Below are 10,250 nucleotides of genomic sequence, written 5' to 3' on the forward strand. Positions count from 1 at the left end.
ATCACTCGCGGCACCACAAATCCCCCTTCCCCGGGGAAAACAAACTCTGTCGCCGCAGCCCGCGCCCGGCCCGGCCGCCCTCGGAGGCGGGAGCGCCCCGGGGCCCCGGCGCCTCGCCAGGGCCGGTGCGGGAAAGAGAGCGCTGCCCTTGCGGACGCCTCCACAGCCGGGCGGGGCAGCTCCTCGCCGCTCCCACAGACAGCGGGACCCTCCTCGGCGCCCTCTCGCAAATGCCGCCGCCCTGGCAGACACCTGCCGCCCGCTCCGCGCCTGAGGGAGAGGCGCTAGCGCTTCCCGCCCGCCCGGACCGCGCCCCCTCAGCGCCCGCCGGCCGCGCACGCGGGGGCGGCCCCGGCCGCTGGCGCGCGGTTGACGAGGGCGGGCGGCAGCGGCGGCGCCGCGCGGGAGTGGCGCCAGCGATAGAAGGGCGTCGGGAGGGCGCGGTAACGCAGGCGCGGTGGCCAAGTGGTAAGGCGTCGGTCTCGTAAACCGAAGATCACGGGTTCGAACCCCGTCCGTGCCTTGGCGGGTCCGCGCCAGCGGGAGCTTTCCCGATCCTTTTTAGGGGAGGCGGCGCGGGCCCTACGCGGCGGCGGCGAGCGGCCAGCACAGCACCAACGGAGAATCCCCGGCAGCGCGGGGGCGGGACGCGCTGCCCCGCAGGGAGGGCGCGGGGCCGGGGAAAGCAGCCGGTAGCGGGCGCTGCCCCCCCGGTGGTGGTGAGGGGGCGTCCCTCAGCCGAGCGGGCAGACGCCGCGCAGGGAGCGGGCTCAGCCCTCGCTGGCCTCCCCTGCCTGAACAAAGCGGCCCGGGGAACGCCCCGCTACTGCGCACCCGTGCTGCTCTGCTCGCCCCAGCGGCTGCCGAAACCACATTTGCAACAGCTGCAGCGGTTTGTCCTCGGGGCCTGATCCTGCACTCACGCTCCCCCCGCAGCAGCAGAAGCGGTCCCAGCCTCAGAGGTGCGCGGCAACGGCGTCCACCTGCAGAGCGGCCTGGAGGGAACAGGTGGAGCCCCTGCAAACTCCTGTTGGAAGAGATGTTCTCCACAGGCTGCAGCTACCAAGATTATCCTATAATTCCTGGTTCTTTTCATTGTTCCCCCCGCCCCATTCATTTCATTATTTATTAATTTAGTTCCATCTTCTGGTTAGGAAGACGTGAGGTTTCTTCATCTGTATCACTAACCACTTAGAAGGGTTATTTGCAATCTGGTTAGTGTTCACTTTACATTTGCTATATTTTTACAATAGAAAAACTCCCTGGGACATTGAAGACGGGGGAGGAAAGGCCGGCGCGGTGTCGTTAGCGGAGCCGTTCGCTGCTCGCCCGTCTGCACACCCGAGCAAACCCTGGGCACGTCAGCCACGGCTGGTCCAGCAGGATCAGGAGCAGCCGGGATGCTGCTGGGACCAGCCACCAAACCCACGCACACAGTTAAGGTCTGACGGCGCTTAAAACCATCCTAACGATGTAAATAATAACAGCACTACAAATGGAAGGAAATCCTTATTGATTCATGTTTGATATTTGCTTACCATTTGAAATTTCACTGGCCTTTGATTAGTCCACACAGTTTTGTTTTCTTCCTGACAAATCTTCCTCTCATGTTCTGCAGTACTTTTGTCTAGAATCAAGATTGTACAATTGTTGTATGAACAAAAATAACTGTCATTAACTATTAAAAATATGTAAATTCTGTTGGTAGGTCAAAATCATCATTCAAATTGTATTTTGATTTAAAGAAAGGCTATAACCATTTATATAAAGCTTTTTTTTTTTTTTTTGCACAGATTTAGTGTTAGGAAGATTATCTGTCTGGATTAATTACAAGTAATTAAAATGTATAATTTTTGCACTTAGTTTACTGTCAATATTCACAAGTCTCCAGAACTGCTCTTTAGCAAATCTGGCATACCTCTGATGAAGTGTCAGCAGAGAGGAAATCCTACTACGCACCTTGCAGCTCATTTTTGAACTTGAACTTTCTAGTATAAAATCCGTGACAACACTGCCCGATCTCCCTAGAGAGAAGAAAAGTGTAAATTACTGATTTTGAGCAGTGACAGCTTCAGCACAGAGCACACGCAAAACTACAACCCAAAATTTTCTAAATCGGTTTCTGTCTCCTTAGATACTTTTACTCATGGATATGAAGGACAGTGAGGAACAGCCATGTCCCTGAAGTTGCTTTCCTAAGAGGGTTTTCAAAAACAAACATAGAAATCAAACTCAAGGACAAAACATGTATCTGGCAAATACTGCTTTCTGTTACTACAACCTCAGGGATAAACCTGGAGAGGAGCCACCCTGCCTGTGATGAGTAATGCTTTCATAAATGCTTGTTTTTTAGAAATGTAAGACCAAGCCAGGTATGCACGAGGGCTACGGCAGTGTCTCACCCATGTAACAACAGTTTGAGGCCTGTGAGTCTGTGTTACATGACACTCAGAGAAATTAGATAGTACAGAGCCTGTTTTTCCACAGTTTGCAGACAGAACTTACATTTTGCTAATAACATTGCTAAATGATTAGCATGATAATGATTTTGCTAAATAACATTTAAAAACATGTCTCATGGTTATTTACTTGAAATTAATTCTGTAATTAGAAAGCTATCTATGAAATCACATCAAAAGAGAAGCTAGTGCAGACCAGAAATTGGTAACTCCAGTAGTTAAGATGCAGCAATAATTAACACACCACACCAGTTTACTGCCATGACATAGGTTCATTTACATCACGTCAAATGGTTTTGAAAGTGTTACTGTATTTGCCCTCAGCTTTCTCCTTTCTAGACAACACAATCCCCAAATTTTAAAATCTCTCCTTCTAGGTCAGGGTTTCTACACCTCTCATCACACCTCTGATCATCCTTGCTACAGTCCCCCAGATCCTCTCCAGCTGCTGCATATTCTCCTTGAAATGAGGACCCAAAGTGGACACACCTCTGCTGCTTACCAATGCTGAGTGGAGCAGAGCATTTCTACACATCACGACTGACAGAAGGACACCACCAGCAGCAGAGTAGGAATTTGCATTACGCGTACCCAGCAAAGCCTGAGCTGCCATAGTTCGAGTGCTCCGAGAAGCTGCATAGCTGCCATCACACCACACAACGTGAGTCATTACACGTGAGCGCAAACTATCCGAACTGGCACACATGGCCCCGTCCGCAGACCGGACCGCGTGATGCAAAATTTAAGCTCGAAACTTCCTCTCTCACCACGTGCTTGGCAGTGCTGTGGCCCCCCTGCAACCCCGGCCCCCGCGGGGACCAGCCCTGGAGCCAGAGGGATGCTGGAGCGCCCAGTGTCACCCAGCGTGCCAGGCACAGCAGGGCGGGTGGCCCACAGCAAGGGGCTGAAACAGCAGCCGGAGTCCGATGGGGCTGAATGCCAGGGCAAAATCTGTAGTAGGGAGTCATGTGAAATGAGTCCTCCCCTTAATCCAGCTTCTAGTCTCCATCCTTGCATCATTTTGTAGAAATGATTTAGAACTCCCTTGCACTGTGCAGGCTTATTGGTGAAAGTGGAAGGTGAAGCAGATTTAATTTAGTCATTTTTGTCATTTTAACAGAGCCTGTTGCTGCCTTTTTGAGTTAATTGAATTTTACATGTGACAACCAGTATGACCAACAGAGGACAGCACATCCATTTCTTTTAATGATCAGAAGATCCTGAACTTGAAGCTGCCATTCACTTTTTCACTCAGGAAATGAGAGTGACAGGCAGAGTAGAGCAGTGTGCCATAAATAAACGAGCAAGCTTAAAAAGGCCTTTTTGCAATTAACTAGAGCTGTTTTGAATTCCAAGAGATTACTTAAAATAAATCTACTTCTAACCAGGCATTATTGCTAACGAAGCACTGTGGGTGCACCTCCCTGAAAGCTGGGTCTGTATTTTGAAGCAATTGTTTATTGAGCACTGCAGTAATAGTTAAAACACACTTAGGAATCAAAGCACACTTAGGATGGTCAGGTGGATTCTGCTAATTCCCCTTCAAAACTGCAGACAAAGAAGGTGTCTGTAACTAAGTTTTGATTAAATGTGAGCGTTTATAAAACACTGAAGTAAAGCCAGACTTCAGTGCTTTTATTGCATTTGATTTGGGGGCAGAGAAGACTCTGCAAGTCATAATGAAATTCAAAGAACAAACCCAAGGATTTCATGTGGCTGAGGGGAATTTCATTAGGGAAATTCAATTAACCTGCAAGAGTTGAACACATTGAAATCTATTATCTTTCCCCAAAAGCTGGCTATTGTGTTTTTTATAGCAACCTTTCCTATTCCTGGATAAATAATGCTTTATTACAAATGCACTGGCGTCGTTATATAATTAATAGCATATAGAACACCTTAATCTGTTACTGCTTTGCAAACATTCATTTCTGCTTCCTATGAAATGTATCAAATAGTGTTTTTTTAAAAAAGATATGACTAAAGAATGATAGGGTGTTAAGACGCAAGCACAAAGCAAATAGATTTAGGAGACACGTGAGGAGTAACAGCAGCTCGTGACAGTGTGCGGGTCTGCTGCAAGTCCCCATTTACATTTGTCAGTCAGGGCCTGATCCTGTGAATTGCTGAGCAGAATTAATTAACAGCCTAAGATACCATTAAGTCGATGGGGACTGACAGCGTTCAGCAGTTCTCAGTATTGGGGCCCTTAAATAAAAATGAACCTACAAATCCCCATCCACGGAGTAACGATATTGCACACATCTACAATAATAACATGAATTATTCACATCGGTGTAGCATGAAAGATGCAGCCCGCAAAGCCTGTTTAAAATAACACATGAACATTAGTTAGTGTTCCTGTGATACATGGGAGGGTTATCATTTGGCCCATTTTTCACTCATATGCGTATTCCTTTTATTTGCTGTGCGTGTAGGTCTGATACGAGGACATGGGGGAAAGTAAATACAGGAGATAGACATCTATAAACATTAGTAGAAAATGAGGAAAGGGGGTTACTGATTAGCTTTCTTCCCAGATGAAACTCCTAGATCGTATCGGAGAAATGTGAGTTAAGTGTTTTACCATTCTTCTTTTTTTAACCATTATCTGATCAGAGAAGCATGAAAAGCACTTTATTGCTCACTTGATTTTTTTTTTTCCTGTGCTAGGAGCCCTCTGCAGGAAGTGAAGCTGAATTTCACAAATCTTCCCTTTCTGACGTCTCCCGAATTTCTAGGAATGCCCCTTCCCTGTTACTATATTTGGAGGTAGTTTCTAGGAAAAAAAATAATTTTCGGACGGTCTTGGACTCACCACACCTACTGTCGGAGGACTCCGAGCCCCGGGTCTCCTGGCACGGCCCCCGCGGAGTTGCGGAGCCCACGGCTCGGGCTCAGCAACTCCCGGCGCAGACTGCACGTCTTTGTAGCACTGTTGGAGGAATGAGCATGGAGAGGGAGTGGGAAGGGGAGAGGTGTCTTTGTGGCAACAATGAGTGAATCTTCTCTAGTTTCTTCCTGGTGGCTGCTCTTTTTTTCTCCCCTCTGCACTTTTTTTTTTTTTTCTTTTTTAAAGGAAGAGGATCTTCAGGAAAAAAACCTTCTGGATTTTTTTTATCCCTCCGCTTCCCCCTCTCCCCCTCCCCTTGATGTGGCCTCTTGTTTAGCTTGTGGCGTGACCGTGATGAAGAAATGTTTCTGGGCGCCTGGCAGGGTGATCTTTTTATGTAATGAGTCAGGATTTTGCCAACGGAAGGAGCCGGCTCGGAGCGAGGACCGAGGGGCTGTCTCCTTCCAAGCACGGGAACCTGCCGGGCGAGCGGCACCCTCCCTCTCCTCGGGATCCCCGCTCGCTTCGGCCGTGTGTCTGCTCGCGGCTGGCGGGGGCACCGCCGGAGGGGGCTGACAAGTGGTAAGTTGCGCTCTCCTTCCGCGCCCCCCCGCCACCGCGCTGCCCGCCCGCGGGGAGAAGCGTGGCCCCGCGCACGTCCCCGCTGCCTCCCAGGCCCGCAGGTGGGGCCGCCGCCCCGCGCCCCCCGCTCCGCCGCCGCGGGCAGCCGGGGCCGCGCCCTGCCGCGGGGATGGGGCGGCTCCGCGCCCGCTCCGCGCCAGGCGGGCGACCCGGGCTGGGCGGGCGGGGCGAGGCGACCAGCCGAGCCGGCGCGGCCGCGGAAGGGGCGCCCGGTGCCGGCGGCGGGGCCGGGGGCGCGGGGCCGGCGCGAGGCCGCGCATCCCCGGCCGCCTCCCGGCGCGGCGCGGCGGCACGTGCCGGCGGCCCCGCGCCCACCTGCCGCAGGCCGCGGCGGGGGCGCGTGCGGGCGGGGAGGCCGGGGCCCGCCTCGCGCCGCCGCGCCGCGCGCGCCCCCGGGCGCGACAGGTGTCCGCCCCCCCCCCCCGCCCCACACACCCCACACACCCCCCCGGGCGGGCCAGCGGCGGCCCCGTCCCGCGGCCGAGCGGGGCTGCCGGGGCGGCTTTCGGCGGCCGCACGGAACTGGAGGGGCGCGGCGGGGCGCGGCAGCTCCGGGGTGGGAGCTCACGGGAAGGAATAGCAGGAAAACCCGCCCGGAGCGTCAGGGCCACCGGCAAGGCGCTTGAGTCCGCTTCCACAGGCCGTCGCTCAGCCCTCGCCCTCGCTACCCAGCCAGGAGCTCCTCAACTTCTCTGCCTTCTCCTCTCAAGATGTTGCTGCTTAGAGAGCGGTGGAGCCAGCACAGCCTTCCCGGCTCTGTGCGCTGATTATCAAAAGCAGAATAGATGTGACAGTGGCTCTTCAAGCGCAGTAATTAGCTCCTCTTAAAGTAATTTACAGCATTTACCTACTTCGGTCATCCAAGTGTAAACTATAATGCTTTTAAACTTGGACTTATTTAGAAGTTCTGTTGGAATGATAAACTCAGGATTTAAAAATACGCTCCTTTTGTCTACAGATCTCTACTTTTCCTCTCACCTTTGAAAAGTTCTTAAGAAACATAATGCTGAGTGAGGGTAGTAAGATCCAGGCACGCAGCTGAATACTTTAAACTACCCCTGTTAGTGGGAAGAGACCTAACTGTTTCAAGTAAAGCAAAAATATTTTCTGGTCTACAAACATCAAAGTTAGAATAACGACAGACATCTCTCTATAAAGTGGCAACTCTAGTCTGAAATACAGTGGAACAGATAAGTAAGTTGTTTCTCGCTTTGAGAAGAAATCTAAATAGATATTTTGAGTGCTGGTGTCTAATAAATAAGTGTTATTCTGGGGGAGTTCCATGTCATTTTCTAGACGCTTAAAGAAGGTGCTACTTACCTACTTAATAAGTAAATCATAAAATGTGAGTAAAACAAAGTAACATCTGTTAGCGATTCCTGCTGTCCAGAAAGTGAAGGAATGTGTATTGTGACTTGGCTACAATATTCTCTTTTGTTAGTCTAAGAGATACCCACTTGACAGGCAATGATTCTCTCAGCTGATTGGGCATATCTTGCAAAGATACTTTACTTACAAATTGAATCTCGGAAGGTTGTGGTTCCAGAGTCGGGGTTTTGGGGGCGAGATGAGCTTATGTTTTATCCAACTGGCCCACAAAGTCCCGCTTTTGGTGGTCACTTTGTTCTGCAAAAGAAACCAGTGCATTATGGCTCTTACAGTGGACATTAAACTTAGTAGTAAACTACCGCTGCACTTAGTAAAAGGCTACTATACACTTTAAATAATATTCTAATGTTAATGTTGTCTTCAGCAATAAAAAGTGGCTAGAAAATACTATCATTCTGAAAGTTAAACGTAAAAGAAGAAGGTTTCTAATTGTTGGTTGTGTTTTTCTCTTAAAAAGCCAGTGAAAGCTGAAGATAAAGTTATGTTTCAAAGACTGGTCATTCAGTATAGGTGAACTGGGAGAAAAGAAAGTAAGTCCCTAGAAAAGAGAGGCAGCTTAAACCTTGAAAACATCATATAAGCGCCGGTAACATGTCAATCCCCTCAGAGTTTTGCTCACAAAGTGTTCGGTTTTCATGTATCTCTTTAACTAGCTGTTTTTTAACGTGTGTGTGTGTGTTTCTGTGTCTACTTGTGTACAGTCTGATCTATGAATCAATTTAAAGATAACTAATTTTTGTACTGATAAAAGTTGTAGAATATATTTTTATGAGTAAGGCACTGTAAACCTGAGCTTGGTAGAGCTGTTTAAATTCATGTTACTATTTACATTTTCGTATCAATATCCTAAAGAATCTGACCATATTTTTTTACTTAAAAATTACGTAGTTGTACTTTCCTCATGGGATTCTAGTAAGTGTTGAAAATTTGTTAGTAGATAAGCTGGATTTCCTTGTGGTTCTGAATATACTGTACATATATATTTAAGACAGAATGAAACACATTACTACACTCATATAATTTATACAATGGCTCACGTATACGGCACACGCACACAGAATACATACAGCAGCATCCTCAGTTGGTGTAAGCGCGTCTGTCATAGTTTTGACATTTTATGCCAGCTAATCACCTGCTTAAGTTACACATAAACGTCTAGACATTCACATTGTGGTCACATTATCATTGCAGTCAGATTAATTTTAAGTGCTGACCCACCCAAACTGAATCAATTTGAGTATTTCAAAAGGGCCTGGAAATTCAGCTGAGGTTACACAGTGATACACTGTTAAACTGAAGTTGTTGATATGTGATATATTGCATGACTATATGCACGATCTGTATATTCATGCTGAATTATCAAGACTTTTATATGGAATTCTGGTATTTTACATTTTATTGCAATATAAACGCTACACATGTGAAATAGGACATATCCAACCCTCAGTGCAACAAATTCCTCACTTGTTTAAGACTGAAATCTGATGTGGAAGAGCTTAAGTCAGAATTCTGCTGCTAATATACCTTTTAGCTACTATTTTGCATTAAATAGTGCTGTTCAAAAGCAGCATTTATGAGAAGGTTAAATTTTCATGAACCAGTTAAGCTACAACTTTAACTGGAGAAAATCTTTATTTTTGAATTCTAGTACTTAGCTCGTGAATACATTCTAGACCTGTCCAATATTACAAGTTGTCCGATTTGGATTGGTTTAATGCCTATGGTCTCTTCAGTAGTATTCTGAGCACATAAGAGCAGAGAATCAGAGATCAGAAAGTGGATCAATGTGAGGATCTTGCTTTAAGGGAAAAGAGAAACAAACTTACATATCTAAACAGCAGCAAAGATCAGCTCTGCTCTGCTGAAATACAGCAGTTGCTTCTCACCAACTATTACTTTAAAGCTCTTAAATTAAAACATGCCATTTTGTATAGCTGCTTTCAGTAAGATGTGCTTTATGCAGAGTACTTTGTTAACCAACTATTTTTACATTTTTTTTTCAGATAGGTTCTATTTGATTTTCTATTGAAGATACATAAAATTCACATGCATTCTCTCCAGCAACAATAACCTAGCTATAGAATTAATAAACTATTTAAATGATTAATGAGCAGTGTTAAAGAACACAGTTACACTTCTGTAGGCCTTCCTCATACAAAATTTTTATTCACATTTTTTCCCATTATTAAGCTTACAGAAAGAGCTCCTGGTTGTCCCTAGTGTGCAGTAAAACAGACCATTTTCTACTACTATAGATTTCATGCATATATATTAAACTTTAAATGTATGTTCATTTTATATGTCACCCAAATTAATGATGATTAGACAAAACATGATAGATTCCTTAAAAATCTGTGTTATAAAAATTTGATCTCTCTCCCTCACACTGGTTTTCCCACAAGGTTTGCGTGCAGCGTGAGGTGGTGGCCTCAGAGCTGAGGCTCCTGAAGTGTACTGCATATCCAGAGCATTAATAATTAAATACCTGAGATCAGCCTATCTTGCTGTTTGAAATGAAAAAAGAGATTTACAGAATATAAAAAGTAGATGATATGTTTGGAATCAAAATTAATTCTCCTTGAGATAAAAACTGTCATGAATTATTGAAAAAATAATATTTAGGAAAATCAACTCCAATTATTTATTGCATTTATAATTTATAAAATTGAAAGCCCTACTAGCTATGTTTCTATTTAAAATAAATTTAAAACTACATTTTTAGAATGACTTTTCTACATTTTTAAGCAAACCTTTAAAAAACCAGCTTACTAACACTGAATCAGCAGAGGATTATCAAATGGACTAATCTGTTTACTTTTGAAATTTTATTGAAAGCAGTGAAAAGATCAGGATCTCCACCAGAATCCAGTGGCATGGTTTGGGGATTGGTCTGATTTCTGAAGCAGGGCCTCAACCTTTGACATCTC

General features: G+C 46.5%; 1 non-coding gene across 1 annotated transcript; it reads left to right on the plus strand.

Annotated features, from left to right (window-relative positions):
* The first annotated feature begins 451 nt into the window (after nucleotides 1-451).
* Nucleotides 452-523, plus strand: TRNAT-CGU (transfer RNA threonine (anticodon CGU)). Its single transcript has one exon. It is a non-coding gene; the product is annotated as a tRNA-Thr (tRNA).
* Nucleotides 524-10,250: the final 9,727 nt, after the last annotated feature.

Source organism: Strix uralensis, chromosome 16 (assembly GCF_047716275.1).
Source record: "Strix uralensis isolate ZFMK-TIS-50842 chromosome 16, bStrUra1, whole genome shotgun sequence".
NCBI lineage: Eukaryota > Metazoa > Chordata > Aves > Strigiformes > Strigidae > Strix > Strix uralensis.